This window comes from Octopus bimaculoides, chromosome 13, assembly GCF_046866305.1.
Source record: "Octopus bimaculoides isolate indiv1 chromosome 13, ASM4686630v1, whole genome shotgun sequence".
NCBI lineage: Eukaryota > Metazoa > Mollusca > Cephalopoda > Octopoda > Octopodidae > Octopus > Octopus bimaculoides.
In genome coordinates this window covers 35,181,388-35,203,345 of record NC_142940.1, presented here as the reverse complement: position 1 = coordinate 35,203,345, position 21,958 = coordinate 35,181,388, and the positions used below count along the sequence as shown (strand labels likewise).

The 21,958-nt window shown below is 36.6% G+C and overlaps 1 protein-coding gene across 3 annotated transcripts in view; it reads right to left on the bottom strand.

Moving 5' to 3' along the window:
• The window catches only part of LOC106868424 (uncharacterized), a 63,087-nt gene that overhangs the window by 32,826 nt on the left and 8,303 nt on the right, over nt 1-21,958 (bottom strand). Inside the window, exon 2 of one of the 3 annotated variants that reach the window (XM_052972426.2) lies at nt 11,313-11,414. The exons of the other annotated variants lie outside the window; for them this stretch is intronic. The gene's annotated coding sequence lies outside the window, so the exon portion shown is untranslated. The remainder of the gene's footprint in view (nt 1-11,312; nt 11,415-21,958) is intronic. 3 annotated transcript variants of the gene reach the window in all.

Below are 21,958 nucleotides of genomic sequence, written 5' to 3'. Positions count from 1 at the left end.
ACATCTATAATTCTTATGATGCATTTCAAATTTAACGGAAAACCGTTAAAAATTTATTAGTTTAACATTAATGTTTTAATGATGAAATCCATACTAGAACGTTTGTGTGTGTGTGTGTGTGTGTGTGTGTGTGTGTGTGTGTGTGTGTGTGTGTGTGTGTGTGTGAGTGTGTGTGTCGTGGGGGCGTGTATGTGATATGTTTCTGCATCCAAATTCTAGCTGAAAGAAGACTAAAATAAAATAACTCAAAAATGACTGTAGCATGAATTTTGAGAAGCAAAATCGGGAGTGAACTGAATGCCGTATATATTATATGCTAAATTCATTACATTTTTCTTCTTAGAGAAGGGCAATTATTAGCAACTTTGGCGGAGGAAAGGAGTTAACTTTCGAAACATTAAGAATAAACTCAGGATTACATTCGCTTAAAAGGTACTTATTATATCGACCCTGAAAGGATGGAAGGCAAAGTTGACCTCAGCAGAATTTGAACTCAGAACATAAATCCAGAAGACGTGCCACTGAGTACTTTGTCCAGCATGTTAACGATTCTTTTCTCCTCTAGGCACAAGGCCCGAAATGTTTGGGGAGGGAGCCAGTCGATTAGATCGACCCCAGTACGCAACTGGTACTTAATGTATCGACACCCGAAAGGATAAAGGACATTTGAACTCAGAACGTAAAGACAGACGAAATATCGCTAAGCTAACGTTTCTTATTTCTTTATTGCCCACAAGGGGCTAAACATAGTGGGGACAAATAGGGACATGCAAAGGGATTAAGTCGATTACATCGACCCTAGTGCGTAACTGGTACTTTATTTATCGACCCCGAAAGGATGAAAGGCAAAGTCGACCTCGGCGGAATTGAACTCAGAACGTAACAGCAGACAAAATATTGCTAAACATTTCGCTCAGCGTGCTAACATTTCTGCCAGCTCGCTGCCTTTAGCATGTTAACGATTCTGCCAGGTCTCTGCATAGTAATAATAGTAACAACAATCCTTTCTATTATAGGTACAGGACCTCAGATTTTGTGGAAGGGTACTAGTCCATTACATCGATCCCAGTGCTTGATTGGTACTTTTTTTTTCAACCCCTGACGGATGAAAAGCAAAGTCAACCTCAGCGAGTTGTACCATTACATATATAGACATGTATGTAGACACACATGCATGCACATGTTACATATACACACATATGTACTGAATCTCTCCTGAATATCTTCAAGTATATTTTATGCTGATTCGAACATGCATCTCTTGTTTATTATAGTCGATGGTTGAATCAATTTAATTGAATTCCCATCCAATGAACAACTGATCAGTTCTATATGGATTGACATATTGAATCGCCTTTAGCAGTGACATATCTAGCAGTTCTTGCTGCCTGTAGTCTGTCAATGACTAAAAGCCTTGCTCGACACCAGCTCAGTGGTGACGCTTTTTAGTTGCTAGACACTTATGCAGTCAAGGCGACCTTGCAACCAGCAGTGTGACAGCGGCATAGCGCGTCAGCCAGACACTACAACCTAGTAACCTAGATACCGCTTGCCAGCCATTTTAACATATGCTTTCTGAACATTCTCTCTTCCACAAAGTCACATTCATTTAATAAATAGTACCTACATACTGTAGCAGGGATTGAAAACCGAATCCCTATATCATTGGTCAAACATCATGACAGCTCCACGTGATCGGTCTAAGTAACCAATCAGTGTCGAGTCATCGTGTGATTCAATTTTCTAGAATCTTCTTCTTGTGTCATATAAAAGGTCGCTTTTGGCGGTAATTAATTGCAGTATGTTAAGGCAACTTAGCTGTATGAGCCCCCATTCTTGCCACATCAGACGGTTCCAGATATTTGCTCAGACATCTCCATGTTCTTGGATAGGCTGAAGTAAAAACTCATGCAATGTCTCATAAGTAACTTCTTCGAAAGCAGGACGGTTTTTTCTTCTCCCTCAGTATGTAATTATCGCTGTTGTTATCTGTAACAGATCAACGCAATTTCACTTCATGTGCGATGAATAAATCTTTTGTTCAATATTCGCGGGTGTTGTTTGGTTACTTTTTTATACAACCCAAGAAACATGTTTTCTGTCATCAACGAAACAAATCATCACCACAAACCAGCCAACAAATATCCAAGCAACAACACTATACTAAAAGAATAAGGCATCATATTCGTAGTCTGTCATCAACCAATAAGGCATACTACTCCTGTAGTAACCAGAGAGCAACTTCATTCTTTTACAGGTAGTCTCCATTGAAAGCACGTATTTCATGAATCGTTATGTCAGAGATGCATGCGCACTCTGTATAAATACTTCTGAATGCTGACTAGCTTGTATATTCGTAGCTTTATTATGTACACCCAACTCTCTTATGTTAATGCGAAATAAATTGCATATGAATACACACGCACTCATGCATATACACGCACAAATTGCATATATACTTTCAACACAGTGTTCACTTCTGTGCACGATCATATCCATCATCTTATTCAAAATTACTTCGCGATGTTATTTTCGGAGCGGCATTATCCCTAAATGTTTTAGTTCATGACAATTATCCTGGAACAGTTGCTCATAATATAGATCGATTGATTTATTTAATTTGAATTTATTGGCTTCCCCTAGGAGATTTTTCAGCTAACTATTTATAGCAACTGGTATAAATGGTTATAAAAAATTAAAGCTTGGCGGCTGTTTGTGTTATCGGTATATTAACAGATACTGATACTCTATATATCGTGGCAGCGACACCTGGTTGGTATGTGGCCCCTGGGCGTTCGCCACTGAAGAAGTACAGTATACTGAAATCACATGTTCTGGTACTTCCAGCATCCATATCAAACGATTCTCATCCGCCATGATATATGTTTGTGCTTTTATGCACCATGCGTCTATATAAGAGCACTTCTCAAGGCGAATACAACAGTATTCAGCCTTCTAACAAGTCATCCACGTAAAGTCGGATATAAACATTAACTTGAATGAAGTTAGAAAAATAGCGTCAAAACACAAGAGAATGTGCATTACTCTAATAATGGCATGCTTTATAGGTAATCCTGTTTTGTTGTCGAGACATGCCAAACTTAACTGTCAGGCGAGATGCTCGTGGCAGTCAAAAGAAGAACTATTACCGGAGTGATTTATGTGTAAAATGGGAGGTAAGAGAGTAGGATAACGAGAGGGGAAACCAGCCGTTTCTAACGGAACGCGGTCGTTAATCAGTAAAGGAACATTTGAATTATTGAAGCATATGCATATGAAATTATATGCATACACATAGAGAAACACACACGAACACACACACAAACACACACACACACACACACACACACACACACACACACACACACACACACACACACACACACACACACACACACACACACACACAGGGCTAATACTGAGGGCTTATTAATCCGGGAAAAATACTTCAAAACCTCTATGTCGGCACATCAAGCTAACAATATCATTTAGAGTGTTTAAATTATTTAGCTGTGAGGAACGCCAAGTATTTTAGCGGCAGGGTCCAAGGTGATGGTTCGTCACAATTCTATATTGTAAATCCGTGGTTGGGATCCAGACAAACTTGTTTTTACGCAGAGTGATATATAAAACAAGTTAAAAATAATGGCCATCTTATATATTTCCTTTATTGGGACAAATTTGGCTTACAGCAGTTTCCAGTTGTCATTTAATGCTACTTCTGTCAGAGGCAATTCTGGTTATCTACAAAGTAGTATTAATTTTTTTAGGTCGTTCAGTTTTTCTCAACTGATCAATAGACTGTTTGAGTAAACCTATCATTAATGTACCTATAATGATTACTGAAAACAACTGTAAGCCAAATTTGCCCTAATAAATGAAAAATGTGTAATGATCAATATTTTCAACTTGTTTTATATATATATATATATATATATATATATATATATATATATATATATATATATATATATATATAACATATAAGAGGGATAACCACTAAGTGAACATTTCTTTTGCTAGAAGAAGACCAGCTACGGTCTGACCACTAAGGAGAATTTTCTCAAGAATATTCAGCAAATACCAGAACATAAGCTAGCAAGACAAATGAAAAGATACACAATATAAAGAATTAATCATAGACCGGTTTCGTTAACAAATTACTTACATAATTTTCTGTAACTCTTCAGTATGATCGCTCTTTTCAATATGATTTGTAGAATTATACACGAAACGTTTGCATGAGATTAGACATGTATATAGTTCTACTAATTACATTGGGGTTATATTTCAAATATCTTCGTTTTGGTGCGCCTTATTATTTGCCACCCTTATTATTTAAATTTAAATGACTATGTTCTCTAACCGGCAAAATTGACTTCAATGAATTATTTTCTGCAGAATTATTTCCAGTATTTGGCGCGCCAAAACGAAGACATTTGAAATATAACCCCAATGTAATTAGTAGAACTATATACATGTCCAATCTCAATCGGACGGCTCGTGTATAGTTCCACAAATTATATTGAAAAAAACGATCATACTGAAGAGTTACAGACAATTATGTAAGTAATTTGTTAACGAAACCAGTCCATGATTAATTCTTTATATTTTGCATCTGTCCATATGTCTTGCTCGCTTACGTTCTGGTGTTTGCTGAATATATATATATATACATATATATATATATATATATATATATATATATATATATATATATATATATATATATATATATATATATATATATATATATATATATATATACATATATATATATGTGTGTGTGTGTGTGTGTGTGTGTGTGTGTGTATATATATGGCTGCGTGGTAAGAAGTTTGCTTCCTAACCACATGCTACCTTGAGCAAGTGTCATCTACTATAGCCTCGGTCCGATCAAATACTTGTGAGTGAATTTGGTTAACGGAAACTCAAAGAAGCCCGTCGTACATATATATATATGTGTGTGTGTGTGTGTGTGTGTGTGTGTGTGTATGTCTTTGTGTATTTGTTTGCCATCCACTCACCGCTTGACAACTGGTGTTGGTGTGTTTACGTATCCGCGATTAGCAGTTTGTTAAAAGGACCAACACAATAAGTAGTAGGCTTAAGAAATTAGACCTGGGTCGATTTGTTCGACTAAAACATTTGAAGTCGGTGCCCCAGCACGGCCGCAGTCAAATGACAGATACAAATAAAAGAATATACATGTCTGCGGAGAAATAGCTAAAATTTGTCCTGTTTATAATTATGCCATATGTTACATATTTATTATATCATACCTTGATTCTGTGTAGACTAAGATTCCTGTTGACAGGCCGCTGGTATTTATAGAGTGTTAAACACTGTCGCTATGCAAATTAGGGATTCCTTCATAGACTGCATTTGTTGAGTATGTAAACACTTTGGCTGCTTGCTGCGCTGGAGGCTGTCAGAATGGTGTAGACGTCTCTGATGAGAACCTAATAAGGTTCGAAAATCGATTAAGGTTGTTCATCATTTTTTTTTCAGTCCGCGGTGAATTAGCTAAAATTTATCCTGCTTATAATTATACCGCATGTTATATATATTGTAAAATAATAAAGATAATAGTACTTGATCCCTCCATTAAAATTTGCGATCGTAGAACCATTTCATCAGTTAGTACATTGGTGTGTATAAATATAAATTTATGTACTGTTAAACGTTAATTAGTTAATGAAGTTACCACTACCAATCTCGTCAGACATTTCAAATACTGATAAACTGTAAGAAAGTTATGTAATGCCATCATCTTCATGCGTTCATCATTTGTTACTAAACTTTGTGATAATTGCAGCAATTTGTTAATTGATGGATTTCCTAGGATTTACCGTTTGTATAGAATATCATCCTGATTAAATGAATAATTTTGCACCTTTGACATTTTGATTTATCGCTTGGAGTGATGATGTAGGTCTTCACCTGGATTTCCTTTATCTCTACTTTCTCAGCATGCATCATAAAAATATATACAGTATCTATTAAACAATATTTATTTCTAACCAGATGGAGTAATTTTTATGTTGATGTTACTTGAACGGAACAGTATACTGTATATATTGGGGCTATAGTTGAAGACACTTGCACGAAGTGGCACGCTGTAGTACTTAACTTGGAACTATGAGGCTGCACACATAGATACTTATACACAAATGTACATACGCATACATACACACACGCACACATACATACGTACATACATACATACATACATACATACATACATACATACATATGATTTGTGCTAATGTAAGAAATCCAATTCTGTTGGCAAGCTGTAATCCTACCACTTTTCAGCCCCACCGAATTTCTCTTCTGCACTGTAATTTCATTTGATTCGCAACAGTTGAGAAAAGAACGAAAATCAAATTCATCTTTAAATCATCTCTGACGTCATTAACGAAGATCAACCAGCTGATTGTTTATTCTGGTCACAAATTTAAAGCGATTGACTGTTTTAATAAACATCGGATAACATTATATTATATACATATATATATAAATCATTGGAAGAATCAATTTATTAGACGGAGTCATTAAATAAATGAGGGTAATGTGGATTATTTATTTAACTAATTTAATCAGACAGCTGTTTCTGTCGCAAAAGACCATATTAAGGCACACAATTGAAGAATATGTATTTCAACAAATGTGATACACATTATTATATTAAGTCATTTGGAACTCATCAGTGGATACTAATTAAATGTTTTAATATTTAAAGTTAGTACATTTAGTTTTCTTCTTTGTGATCATTATAACGATTTCGTTTTCTAATTTCTTTCTTTCACTCACCAAATCAAATCCTAAACCTGAAGCTTACAAGCGTACCTTTATTAGTATTCACTTCCTTTGATTCGTATTATTATCTTCTCATTACTCCCGCCCTATTCTATTCAAGTAATACTCCAGCCTGTTCTATTCAAGTAATAAATTCAATTAATTCGTACTTATATTATTTAAATAACATATTAAAACATTTAATTAGTATCCACTGATGAGTCCCAAATGACTTAATATAATAATTTGTATTATTTTAATTGAAATACATATTCTTCAATTGTATACCTTAATATGGTCTTTTGCGACAGAAACAGATGTCTGGTTAAATTAAATAAATAATCCATATTACCATTAAAGCTTGTTCCATTTATTTGATGACATTTATTGGATTCTGTCTAATAAACTTCCAATGATTTTTCATTTATATATATTCATATGGAAACGATAAGAATCCCTGAAATAAAGTATGACTAAAAGACCTTGGACACCAAGGGAATGACGACCTAAACGGAAGAAGTATTATCATTAGGAAAAATATAATATAATATAATATAATATAATATAATATATATATATATATATATATATATATATATATATATATATATATATATATATATCAAAGAAAGATTTATTAAATAATCCAATACAGTAGTATTGCTTCCCAGTAAAACAAAGCATCATCAGGTTAAAGTATATATCAACTCGTGTGTTCCTTTTCAACCTTCTACACACACACACACACACACACACACACACACACACACACACACACACACACACACACACACACACACACACACACACATATATATATATATATATATATATATAACCGTTAGAGTGTTCTTTTTAAATCACTTAAAGTTCATTATTTTATTCCTTTCTCAGGTGTCAATATTCAGTTGTCGTGTTGAACTGTTGTAGATGTTGTTGTTGGTAGTGGTGGTAATGACAGTGGTGATCATGGCGGTGTTGCAGCTAATGAGGATGATGATGGTGATGGTAGGGCAGGTGCTACTGATGGTGGTATTAGTGATGAGGACGACGATGATGATGACGGTGTTGCTGCTGTTGATGATGACGGTAATAAGGGACGGAGAAGGAGGGGGTCATCGTCATTGTCGTCGCCGTGAGGGAAACGTTTGTTGTTTCTCCATTTTGTTTCAGATCAGCTCCGGTTGAATTGATCCATGATGAAAATCAGTCTAGACATAAAAGCCTTTTTTTTTTTATTTCATACAAAATATAAAACTATACTTCATTATTCAGTGTTTCTTTACTTCTTAAAGTCTGTAGATAGTAGCTTGAAGGATGTTTAACTATCATTTTTCTCGTGCTGAATGACAACACAGAGGTTCCTGATGTATCCATATTTCTGGTTAAAGACACAGCACTGGGCGTGGTGTAGACACATAAGGCACCACAGTCCTTCACACTGACAAGACGGTTTCCACTTAACTGAGCGCATAGTCCTTTAGCAAAGACCAAACGGTAAAAATGTAATATTAGATGTATTTCCCAGCATCATGTTGATTAGGCAGGAAGCATTTCAATGAGGAAAATAAATTTAATACAAAGGTTACCTGTAAATGACCCAGACGCACGAACATATAGAAACACTGCCAAAAGTATACATATTCATACAAATACTCAAACAAGCATATATATGTACAATTGACACATATATTTATAGCCCATGCGTGTAATTTTTAAAGCTACCACACCCTGCTGTTAATATTTCAATTTCCAAAGTCAGTCTTAGATATAAGAAGAGAAAGAAATAATAGACAAACATATGAATATTAATAATTGTGTTCAACTGAGTATGTGTATGGGTGTGAGAGAGTATGGATGTGTGTGTGTGTGTGTGTGTGTGTGTGTGTGTGTGTGTGTGTGTGTATGCATATATATATATGTTGAGAAAAGAAAATGCGAAAGTAGGTGTAAGAGTATAATTGACGTATATTACAATATAATATGCACAAGTACTAATGCTATAGATAAGTAACGTGTAAACGTATATTAGTAAACGAAGGTTATACTGCTCTATTCTTATTTTTATTATAACTCCAATAAATATACTACCTTCCTCCCCTTTGTAAAGTTTATACTACGTTCTTTACAAACAGATTTTATTAGTTAACTGTTTGGAGCAATATACTCAATATACAGGAATTTAACACATAATTTTATATCTTTAGCCAACTCTGATAAGATTCGACTTTTAAATGGTTTTAATTTTGGTAATTAATTTCTAAAAGATTTGGAATCGAAACAGCTGTCAGAGATGTTGTCTAATTCTTTAATTAATAAATATTTTCTCATCTTTAAATATATATAAACCACGGTTTATCTAGTTATCTTACAGTCGAATATTAATTGTAACATTCAACACTTTTTGAATAGGTAACTAACCAGTATTTTCATTGGATTTTATTATCCTTTAATGACGTTTGTAACTTTTATTTGAACTTTTATGTATATATATATATATATATATATATATGTGTGTGTGTGTGTGTGTGTGTGTGTGTGTGTGTGTGTGCAAGGTCAATGCTCGGTCGGTACCAAAACAACCATCCACCACCACTCTTGGCAGTCCAACAAACACACACTGGCAGCAAACAACATGGATCTACCAGCTGCTACATAATTCAAACCAAGACGGACGAATGGGATGGCTTTGAAGTCGAAAATTTTAAACTAACAGAGACAACACTTGAATATCACCTGAGGAAACACAACTGGATCTTATTATGCAAACAAACAGATGCATAATAGAGAACCACGTTGGGTGGAAACAATTGTAGTGATTATAAAATAGCTGTCCAAAACGTACTCCTTCTTGTTGACTCCAATTGCTTCAAATATATATATATATATATATATATATATATATATATATATATATATATATATATATATATATATACGATTCTGCCAGCACGATGACTTAATGGTAATAATAATGGTTTCAATCTTTCCAGAAGAGCAGTAATTTGGGGGGAGGGGATAAGTCAATTACATCGATCCAAATGTTTCGCTGATACTTAATTCATCGACCCCGAAAGGGAGAAAGGCAAAGCAAACTTCGGCAGAATTTGAACTCAGAATGTAACGATGGGCGCAATACCACTAAGCATTTCGCTCGGCGTGCTAAAGGCCTCAAATTTGGGAGAAGAGATTAAGTCGATTACATCAATTCCAGTGCATAACTGGTACTAATTTAATGACTCCGAAAGGATGAAAGGCAAAGTCAACTTCGGAGAAATTTGAACTCAGAGAATGTAGCGACGATTCTGCTAGCTCGCCGTCTTAATAATAATAATAATAATAATAATAATAATAATAATAATAATAATAATAATAATAATAATAAAGATAATAATAAATTCTTTGTTGCAGTACTAGGCACTGGCTCTCGTGGCTTCTGATCTTAACTAATTGGATGTGTTATCATGTACATGTCTTGTCTTGGTGTAAAAGATGGGCTACAACAAATATTCTGCTCAATACCACAGATTTGCCTGTCATTTGCTTGACCTTAACCAATTGAGCGTATCCCTTGGTTGTTTTATGTGCATCTTTGATTACGAGCAGTAGTGGGGAAGCATCATAGCCATGTGTTGAGAGGAATTCTTTATGGTTTGGATATTTCACCTTTGGTAACATTGGTGTTTGTTTGTTCATCCTCTTTAACCCTTATTCAGGGACATTTGGAGCGGGGTGGGCTACTCGGGCTGAAGAAAATTCTAACTGGGTCCCACCTGCAATGTCATGCGCTATTTATCTTGATATGAGGTCACTATGTCGCGCACATATGGTTGTGATGTATGTGCCCAGTGTACCTTTATCAGACGGGTAGTCATGATGGGTACACTGGGCTTCATATATTCCACTCCAGTGTCACTTTGATGGCATGTACTGCTCTCTCTCTCTCTCTCTCTCTTAATTAATTAATCAATCAATCAATCAATCAATCAATCAATCAATCAATCAATAATAAAATAATAATAATAGTAATAATAATAATGATAATAATAATAATAAAAATAACAATAATAATAATAATAATAATAATAATAATAACAATGATAATAATAATGTTTCCAATTTTTTTTTTGGGGGGGGGAGGTAGTTACATAGATTCCAGTTTTTCACTGGCATTTGATTTATCGACCCTGTAAGGATGAAAGGCAAAGTCGACCTTGTAGAATTTGAACTGAGAACGTAGCGAGGTGAGAAATACCGCTAAGCATTTCGCCCGCCGTGCTAACGATTCTTCGAGTTCGCCGCCTTAATAATACTAATACTAACAAGAGCACTCAGAGAGTGCAAACCTCCACCAAAGTCCTCGCAATGATTAGATAGAGATGATTTTTAAAATGAGAATATCTGAAATAAACTGGACTGCCCTCACAAACGAGAATACTAAAAATGAACCTGACCGCTCTCAAAACGTAAGTAAAAAAAAAAAAACAGGAAAAATAATCCAGAATGCTTGCCTGGTACCGGACTGATCCCCAAATGTAGTCAGTGTGTGCCAATTACGAAGCCAAACATCTCTGAAAGTTTCATCCGAATCCATCCGGCAGTTCTTGAGATATCTTTTCCACAGAAAAACAAACAAACAAACACAACTGAAAACAACATCACCGCCTTAGCGAATGCGAGGGTAATAATGATACTGCACAAAAGACTTGAAAATGTAATATCGTGAAATTTATCTTACATTAATGAGGTCATCAAATTAATTATTTAAAATGACTTGAATTTTTATTTCTTGAATCTTTATATGTTTAATAATTAGTAGAATAATTATGACATTGATAAATTACTTAGCATTATTACTTCCTAATTTACTAGTAGGACAATTATACTGTAAACGACAACTGTCTTTTATTACAATGTCATTAGCTGACCACGTGCCGTCAATAATGACGGCTAATCGTAGTATTGCATATATAAACAAGGTACAAAATAAGGTACATAATAATCACACGTACAAACATTCAAATACTTCCCTTGTACACACACGCATACACACATATACCCACACTAAGTTGAAACGCTGATTTTTTCTCCCCTTCCTTCCTTATTCATCTATCACCCTTTCTTTCTCTCATTACTATTACTTTCTCTCATCCCCTCTCAGTCAGGGCTATTATTCTCACTACTTCTCCTTCACTGAGTTACTATTTTCTCTCCTCCTCCACATCCGGCATGATTCTGGACAAATAACATATATATATATATATATATATATATATATATATATATATATATATGTATGTATGTATGTATGTATGTATGTATGTATATGTATATATATACATATATACACATATACATATATACATATATACACACACATATATATATATACAAATATATAAAAACACTACGTTCATAATATTAGGAGATTAATGTTTCATTATTAAGCATTAGGCTTGAAATGGAAACTAGTCTCACTCTTAGACATTGCTTATGGTAAGGCACGTTCACTAACGTTTCTCCGTCTAGTTATTTATTATTATTGAATATAATTGATTGTAATACTACATGCTGTTGTATAGTATTTGAATCGGTTTCTGCGTACGGTCATTATAAAATGCCACTAGGAGTATCTATGTCCTCCTGCGCACAACGATATTTTTCAGTTATCCATTTTCGGTCATAAATCCAGAAGTGAGAACAGATTTTTAAGGATGCCATTTTGAGGCACATGGCATTTTAGAATATTCATAATATTCACAATACACGAAAAATGTTCTTTTCAACGATGTCGAATGAAAGAAAAACATGGTTGCTTTAGCTAAATCAAATTTATGAAATCAAATAACTAGACGAAACAACCTGTAGAGCATATAGTGACAGCTTGGAAGTCATTCTGTAAATTGAGAACCGATTTGAACAATATCAAGTGCCATGACTAAAGTTTCGTTCTTAAGAAATTGTTTGAAGCCCGCTTCTAATCTATCTATCTATCTATCTATCTATCTATCTATCTATCTATCTATCTATCTATCTATCAATCTATCTATCTATCTATCTGTCTGTCTGTCTGTCTGTCTGTCAGTTCATATATATATATATATATATATATATATATATATATATATATATATTATGCAGGTAATTAGGGTAAATCCCAGTTGTTTCCTCTTGAAGCGTTGGTGACAGCAGAGAGATAGTTGCGCTCATTAACTCCAATTCAAGTGTACATGAATCTCTGTTGACCTGTGATGAAATCTGGATCTACTGTTATGATCCAGACATCAAGAGGGAGAATGCCACATGGAAGTACACTGTCTTCCCCAGACCCCAAAACGTCAGGCTAATCAAGTTCACGGGGAAGCACATGAAAATCTTTTCTAGACAGCACAAGAAACAGCTGCATTCATTGGGTTCCCTTTGGACAGACAGTCATTAAAGAGCACTTTGTGGGAGTTCAGGAAGAGATTTCGTCAGAAAAAGCCAGAGCTCTTCCACTGGAGTCGGTAGTAACTGCACCAAGACAATGCACTAGTCCACAATTCCATACTGGTAGCCAACTACTTGAAAAAGATCTGCATTACAACTGTTCCTCACCCTCTTTACGGTCCAGACTTTACTCCCTGTTCCCCAGCTGGAGAAGAACCTCAAGGGCAGCAGTTTTGAAAACACTGAAAAGATGAAGTGGGAATGATGCTATTTTTGAAAGCTTTAGCCTGTGTTCTCGACCCCTCACCTCTGTGAGTGCCTTTGCTTACTGGTATACAGGGTCTTGCAGATAAATTGAGACAACTCTTACGATGCATAAGACTGGTTGTATATACTAAAATAATGGTAGTAGACATGTATAATTTTAATGTAACATTTATTACAATGAAAACATATATCACTCAATATGGCCTCCCTTTTGGGAAATGCTGAAACCTCCACCATGGTAATGACAGTCCCCTAACTAGCTGGACTGTGAAAGAAATGACTGTCGATGGGGGAAGACTGGGCTCCTGTTTTGAAACAAAGCTGTGATTAGGACAACCAGTATAGGAGAAGAAAGCTCTGAATTCAAATTGACTTACCACTGCTGGCTTGCAGTACCCTTTTGAAGAAAAGCCTAGGAGAAGGTACTCCGATATAAAACCTGCAGTCAACTAGTCATCTCGCTTTGCTTCTCACTGGAATCTACTATTTTGCCCCAGAGAGTGGCAAAAGTGTTGTACAAGCGTTTGTCACTGAAATCCAGTGAAATACAGATGTCCCCGACAAAACACCATCTTCGTGCAATCATCACTTTTCAAAAGTCCTATAGCTATAGAGGCGTGCGACGTATGCAGACTTGACCGGTTGGAAGCATACAATTACAAATCTGCACATAAGGCGGAGGGTTCTTATCTTAACATCGATAACATGTTTTCATGGACAGGAACTGTTTTCGGTGGAGAATCCTGTGACTGAGCAGCCCTTTTAAGGAGAATACTGCACACCTTGATATATTGGGAAGGGGCTAGAAAAGGCGCGCTAAAAGTTGTTTGTTTTCTCTCTGCTGGTTAGTTTATTGCGGCTAAGCAGGAATGAACAAAGAATTGATATAAACAATGATAACAAATATGCAAGGAATAAGGATTCTCTTAACCTGACCTGTTGCAATGTGAGAACTCATTTAGATCGAGCAGATAGGCCTGAAAGAAGAACAGCTCTAGTAACTAAGGAGATAAGGCGTCTTAATGTTGATATTGCAGCTCTTTCTGAAACAAGACTTTGAGATGAAGATCATCTTGTCGAAAGAGCGGCAGCTTTCACATTATTCTGGGTTGGGAAGCCAAAGGGAGAAAAAAGGGAAGGTGGTGTTGGGTTTGTAATTAGAAGTGATTTGCTAAAAGACCTAGAACAACCGCAACACATAAATACACGCATAATGAAACACCGGATCTCTCTTTCTTGTGGATGTTTTGTAACTGTTTTCTCTAAGCTCCTACACTTTGAACAAGTGAGGAAAATATCTATGCATTTTATGAGGAGCTTAGAAGAAGTATTCTGTCAGTCCCTTTGAATGAGAAGTTGATTGTGCTTGGTGACTTTAATGCACGTGTTGGAAGAGACTATGGTGCTTGGAATGCACTTGGGCGTTATGGAATAGGAAAGATGAATAACAATGGGTTGCATCTGCTACAAATGTGTTCTGAGCTAGATGAAACAAAGTTACCTGGATTAATCCAAGATCAAAGCCAGGTCACACGACTGACTTTGTATTAACTCGGAAATTTGACTTACAAGATTTGTGTAGTCTCAGAGTATTGTGAGGTGCTGATTGTGATACTGATCACAAAATGGTTAGAGCCAATTTCAAGTTAAGGGTCCGTAAGAAGATTCGTAGTGCAGGTGTACGAGTACCAAAGAAAAATGATGTAGAGAGGCTAAAACAACTGCAAGTTTTGCAGTTGTTTCAGAAGTGATGCAGCAATGTTCATTTTGAAGATTCAGAGGTGTTAGGTTTTAAGAGGAGACAACACCGAGACTGGTTTGATTCCAATGATACAGTGATAAATGAGCCTTTAGCAACAAAGAGGTCGACTCATGAAAAGCTTCTTGACCCAAACATTAAGAACAAAGTGCAATTAGAAAAGTTGTACAAGTCTCAGAAAGCAGACTTGCAAAAAGAACTCAGGAGGCCTAAAGACACTTGGAGGAATTTGTCTGGGGAATTACAGGCAGCCTATGATAGGAAAGGCATTAAAAGTTTATATAGTTTAGTGCTGCAAGCTTTTGGACCGCAATCTTCATCATCATATGTTCCCTTGAATGAATTTGCAAGATGGAAATGAAGTTATTAAAATCCTCCTGGGATAATGAATTGATGGAGAGAACACTTTGCAGATCTTTTCCACAATCCGTCTGAAGTGAACATGGATATCATAAACAACGTTCCGCAAGCGAAATCGTGCAATACATAGTCTCGGGCCGACCAAAGCCTTGTGAGTGGATTTGGTAGACGGGAATTGAAAGAAGCCCGTCGTATATATATTTATATATATATATATATATATATATATATATATATATATATATATATATATATATATATATATATATATATATATATATATATATATATATATATATATATATATATATATACATATATATATATATATATATATATCGACTTTAAATAGACCTCAAAACTGATCCATTGAAAATACTTTATAATAATAATAATAATAATGATATATATATATATGTGTGTGTGTGTGTGTGTGTGTGTGTGTGTGTGTGTGTGTGTGTGTGTGTGTGTGTGTGTGTGTGTGTGTGTGTTTCTGTGTTTGTCCACCCACCATCGCTTGACAACCGATGCTGGTGTGTTTACGTCCCCGTAACTTAGCGGTTCGGAAAAAAGAGACCGATAGAATAAGTACTAGGCTTACAAAGAATAAGTCCTGGTGTCGATTTTATCGACTAAAGGTGGTGCTCCAGCATGGCCGCAGTCAAATAACTGAAACAAGTAAAAGAGTAAAAGAGAGTATATATATATATATATATATATATGTGTGTGTGTGTGTGTGTGTTTGTGTGTGTGTGTGTGTTTGTGTGTGTGTGTGTGTGTGTGTGTATGTATGTATGTATGTATGTACGTATGTATGTAGGCATATATGTATGAATTTATATATATATGTTTGTATGTATGTAATGGGTGTGTTTCATGAGTATATAAACGCCAGTATGGAAAGTGATGGAAAGGTATGTTCGAACGAGAAAAAAATCCCGTTCTGTAATTTTTCTGCTCTATTCACATAGATACCTCCTATTGCACTTGCTATTAGGCATGCAATGAAATATCTGACCACCCTATTGGAAACCTGTAATCAATAAGTATTTTGATCATAAGATGTTTGATATAAAAATATTCAGAATGCTTAATAGTTAATGTACAATAGAAACAACAATTGTTTGTATTCCGTAAGAGATTTGGTGACATGAAAGTACGCAAATAACTGCACCTAGTAATTGGAGTGTCGCAGACTCAGATCTCCGAGATTATAGCTTGGATTCTAGCAGCCTGGAGAGAAATCTTAATACATACATAAAACTATCTGCACATACACGTACGTACTTACACACAAACACACACACACACACACACACACACACACACACACACACACACACACACACACACACACACTTACACACACACACTTACACACAAACACATATGTGTTTGTACGTATTTGTATTTATGCTTGAAGATTAATGTGTACAGGATTGTGTGTATATTGGTGTGAGAGAAATAAAGCAGAAAAAGAATGACAGAGAAAGATAGAGAGAGTGGTGAGAAAGAGAAAGAAAGAGAGAGAGAGTGAAAGCAGGAGGAAGAGAATTATATTGAAGGTGAGTGAGTGAATGGGTAGATTTTGAGTATTTATAGACATGATTGTTTATAAATAGCTTTTCTATAATCTGCATGACACTGTGAGTTGAGTAAATTTTGAATAATCAATAACTCCCCCAAAATTACTAATGATATCTAATATGAAGGTACTGGTTATAAATAGGTGTTCTAACTAACGTTTATATTCGTAACAAACCAATATAGATACTACAGATATTATACTGGAAACTCAATTCTTGCATTCTTATTTGATGGGGTTAGTAGCTAGCAAGTTTGTTTTGTGTTAAAGTTGAATGATTTCGCTCCTCCCATGGTTCAAAAGGACTATGAAGAATCACTTTCTCTAACCTATGTGATTATGGCATTCTAGCTACAATGATTGTATTACGAGATTCCTATAATTAGATTTCGAGATTTTAAACAGGCGATTCCTATTTCAAATGTGGTTAAGAGTTTCTAATGAAAAAGTTGTTTGCTCCACGAAGCACATTGTTGCTTTTGTTGGTATTTATCACTAAATCAATCCCGAATGAGCAGATCTATAATCAAAGATAATCCAGGCATGACCATATTATCTTGTGGTCACAGAGAGAGATAGAGAGAGAAAGAGAGGGAGGAAGAGACCTTCAGACAGACAGAAAGAGAGAGAGAGAGTATATCTAGGACTACGTAATCCAATATGTCCACTGGGATGGATTGGTGGAAATGTTAGAGAGTCAGACGAAATGCTTTGAGTCTGACCTTGCTGTATAAGTTCTGAGATGAAATCATGCGAGATCAGCTTTGCTTTCATTTTCTCAGGGTTGATAAAGTAAAACATTAGAATAAAACTGGGGTCGTTGTGGTTTTATTTGGAATGATTTATTTATTTTCCGCATTATTTCTTTTTTCTGATGCTTGGGTGTGGTTTGGAGGAGATTTGGATGTTAGTTACACTAAGTCAAACCACTATGTTGATGTTCTCTGAAGGGTATATGTAAACGTAGTATCACTAACGTGAGGCAATCAAACTATTTTGGCAGTCGTTTAGCTTAAATGCATAATATTGGAGTCATGTATCCTATTATTTAAACTTAAATAGAATCTAATATTCGCAAACATTTATTCAATGTAATAATAATCATAGTCTCAGACAACTCTTTTTGTTGTTTTTGTTCTGCCTTACGTCAGCTCTTTTTGGCCATAGCCATTATGCCTATTGTTTCACTGTGTCGACTGAGGACTATATTTTACTCGTGCATTTTACTCTATTTCTGATATTGTTAATACAAACGTATATTTCTTGCCCTTAAAGCTGTCAAGGACAGAGACATTAAATTCTTTGTCGCATGTTTAAAACATGCGTACTGTACATATTTTTTAACTCCGTGGTTTTCCTCTTTCATTCTTTAGGTAGGAAACCAAAGAAGTAAACAAGTTCAAAGAGGGAAATTCACAGAGCTTATAAATAATTCATTAGAAATTCAAAGCACCCATAAATAATTCACTAGAAGCTTTCTCGGATTAAAGAAAAATCTCACATTTAGCAACGCATTGCAAATGATCTATCGTTTATGAATAAAGTGTCATATTACAAGGTCGAACTTCTCTTTTTCTACTACCCTTCTTTGTGAACATCCACCTGCTGCATACCACAAATGTGTACGCAAATGTGTACGTCTATTCATACAAATTGGTACGTTCATTCATGGAAAAGAGCACGATCAATGGTACAAATGGATGCATCCATTTACAAATACCAGTCTATGTACGCACATTTTTGAATAATTTTGTTAATTGAGATTAAAAAAATTCACTGCCTTTCTTTGATTGAAGCTTTGATACAAACAATAATGGCCAATGTAAAATTTCATCAAGGTGACAAAATCTAAACAATTACTCTAATGGTAAAAGAGTTAAGATATTTTATTAGATAAATTTGAGCCCATTATTGTTATTTGGTCGGTAAAGGCATGCAATATTCCTCTTCCTGGTTGCTATGGCGAAATAGGTTGTGTGGTGAACGAGTCTGAAAGGGTTGAAGACAAACACTTTCCACTTCGGCCAAGGCTCACTGACTTTTAAAAATTTTATTTGAAAAGGAAAGCGTGAGGCGAGTATGACTCGAGGGAGTGTGTCTACTCTAAGCTGATGCCTGCAGGCTGATGAAGACGGAAGAGAGACGAGCACATGCCATGGTGCACCTGATGAGAAGGGTGGCCCGGGATCTGTGGGGTTCCTTGGTTGTCCAAATGCAGCAATTTAACCCCTATTAGAGATTTTGTTTGCCAATATTTCTTTTTGTAAATTGTTATTGCATTTATTGTTCATACGTTTCTATGTAAATTCCCACTTTTCTTTCTCTTTGTATTAGCCTAGACGTTTTACAGACCTTGTGATCAATAAAGAAAGAATTATTATTATCCTGTAACTGTTTAGTATTTGGTAGATTGAGGCAAATTTCTACTGCATCATCCGCTACACCTTCGTGTGCAGTGTTGTGTGTTCCTTGCTGCTGTTAGGAGCGTGTGAACTCTTCCCGGTACTGTGTTGTGTTAGCTTCTTCTCCTCGAGGTGTGGTGCTGTCTTTTGTTGTGTTACTGCTTGTATTGTGTGTTGAGTGTGCAATATTTTTGTTTTCTGACTTGCTGGTGGGACCTTATTTCACTGGGTAAATGCTGTGTAGAGTGTGTCTTGTATTTGTGGGTTGTTTTGTTTAGGCTATATTATTGAATTGATAGTGTCTTGTGTAGGATGTGGGCTGTTCCTAGCAGGGCAATTTTTTGACAATGTGTAGTGTTGAGGATCCAGGTATAGCTTATAAATTTGTGCTCATATGACTTTTTATCATGCCTAATGTTTCAATTATTATTAGTATTGCTTTTAACTTCATGCCCCACATTTTGAATACTTCAATTTCTAAGTCTTTGTACTTTGGACAATTTCTCCACTTCTTTTTTGACAATATTTTGATCAGAAGGGATTGCAATGTCTATCAGTAAGCTAGTGTTTTTTCTCCAATCCTTGACTATTATTTCTGGGTGACTAGCATTTATTTCTTTGCTAGTTTGAACCGGCATATCCCAGATGATTGTGGCCTGGCTGGAAGTGTGCTTCTGGAGCGCTGTAAGTTTATGACTAATTCACCTGTTTCAAAGGTTCTATACTGTATCTTGTTATTTAAATCGTTTTGTAAGCCAGCTGCCATGCTGGAGGTGTGTGGGAAGGGGGGTGGGTGCTGACGTTTGTTAACCAAAGTCCCATTTTGGGGCTGATTTCGGTCCCGTTTTCAGAGGCTGGATCATTGCAATGTACAGCGACATCTGTTCGCTGGTCAAAGTAAATGGCCACCTCTCGGTATCGTTTAGTATCGCACTTTCAGTCCGTCAAGGATGCCTACTCTCACCCCTTTTTTTTACGTACTGGCACTCGAGTCATTACTGCGGAGGCTGGAAGTTTCGAGGGTTATCCCGCGTGAACTGGGATGCGGAATTCGTGTCAGCGTATGCGGACGACGTCACTGTGACAATATCGGACATCTCGGAAATCGAGATGGTCGGCACAACCCCAAGGGAATAAGAAGCGGTGACAGGAGCAATGATCAACCAGAAAAGATCAGTGGGCCTGCAGCTCAGCATCTGGAAAGAGTGACCCATGCCAAGTGACAGCGTGGTGGGGCGCTGGTCGGCAGGACCTGTTAAGTTGCTCGGGATCTGGTTCGGTCCGGATCTCTAAGTGGACAATAACTGCTGTGAAGTGACAGATAGGGCGGCCAGTTTCACCCAGAAACGGGTCGAGTAGAAGCTGTCCCTGAAAGGTCAGGTGCAGGTGGCGAATGCGTACATCTCATCTGTCATATACTACCGTCTGACTGTCATTCCTTGTCCTATTTCGTGGCTGAACGTGCTGGTGTGTTTGCTCTTTCGCTTCTTGTAGACGGAACAGGTACCACTTGTCAGAGGGTCATTTGCTGTCAGCACACATTGCATGGAAGACTGGGCATGCCGTGGCTGAGGATACGCAGACATGCGCTGAGGCTGCGACATCTCCAGCGATACCTTAACGGTGAGTGGGTGTGGTCGCCGTTTATTGAATGCGCTTTTTCGTAGCTCGTCCCGTTGGCGGAGCTACAGTCCTGGATCAGGCGTGGACTGAGGCGGGGCGCTTGGCACCTAGAGTGTCTCCAAGCGCTCACCACCCTTGGCCTGTCGGACAATGCGGTCGGTGGACGTTCCACCATGGAGTTTTATAGGGGATTAGTGGAAGGCAAGAGTGACGACGTGTTCGGAGAGGACCTGGGCGTCGGAGATGGGGATCAACTGGCTGTTCTCTTCCGGAGGACTTTCGTCCGGGAACTTCCAGAAATCCCTGGCCTGACAGTGCTACCGTGAAGTGCTGACGGATCGAGATAAGCTCTACAGGCATGGGTGTGCAGTCACTCGGGCTTATCCGAGATGCACGTCGAGCGATGAAACCGTTCTGTATGCTCTCGTATAGTGTCAGCGCATTGCTGACTTGTGGAGCTTTGAAGAACAGTTAATGTCACGTGTAGGATGGATCCGGCTATTGTCCGAGTCCATTGTGAAGATCGCTCTGCCTCCTTCCTTTGGCCAGGAGGGGAGGGCAATTTTTCTTTAGTAGCTATGGTAAAATAAATTGTGTGGTTGACGGAATTGAAAGGTTGAAGACAGGTACCTTCGTCTTTGGCCAAGGCCTCATTGACTTTTTCATGTTCCAACTGAAAAGGAAATTGCTGTTGGAGTGGGATGTACTGTCACTCAGTAAGTGGGTGAATAT